Source organism: Plectropomus leopardus, unplaced genomic scaffold (genome assembly GCF_008729295.1).
Source record: "Plectropomus leopardus isolate mb unplaced genomic scaffold, YSFRI_Pleo_2.0 unplaced_scaffold77889, whole genome shotgun sequence".
Taxonomy (NCBI): domain Eukaryota; kingdom Metazoa; phylum Chordata; class Actinopteri; order Perciformes; family Serranidae; genus Plectropomus; species Plectropomus leopardus.
The window spans coordinates 1-244 of NW_024685786.1; the positions used below are offsets into that span (position 1 = coordinate 1).

A 244-nucleotide genomic window follows, 5' to 3' on the forward strand; every position below is an offset into this window, starting at 1 on the left:
CGCTTACGGCCATACCACCCTGAACACGCCCGATCTCGTCCGATCTCAGAAGCTAAGCAGGGTCGGGCCAGGTCAGTACTTGGATGGGAGACCGCCTGGGAATAACTGGTGCTGTAAGCTTTTTAGTTCTGGCTTTTCACCGGCAGAGGGTGCTGCTGCCGCTTTCCCAGTGGACACAGAACAGACAAAAAAAAACGACAAAAAAAAAAAAAAAACAATGTGACGAGTAGGCCACAGAATGACC

The 244-nt window shown here is 50.8% G+C and overlaps 1 non-coding gene across 1 annotated transcript; it reads left to right on the forward strand.

Annotated features, from left to right (window-relative positions):
- The first annotated feature begins 1 nt into the window (after position 1).
- Positions 2–120, forward strand: LOC121940171. The gene has a single exon (XR_006105582.1). It is a non-coding gene; the product is annotated as a 5S ribosomal RNA (ribosomal RNA).
- Positions 121–244: the final 124 nt, after the last annotated feature.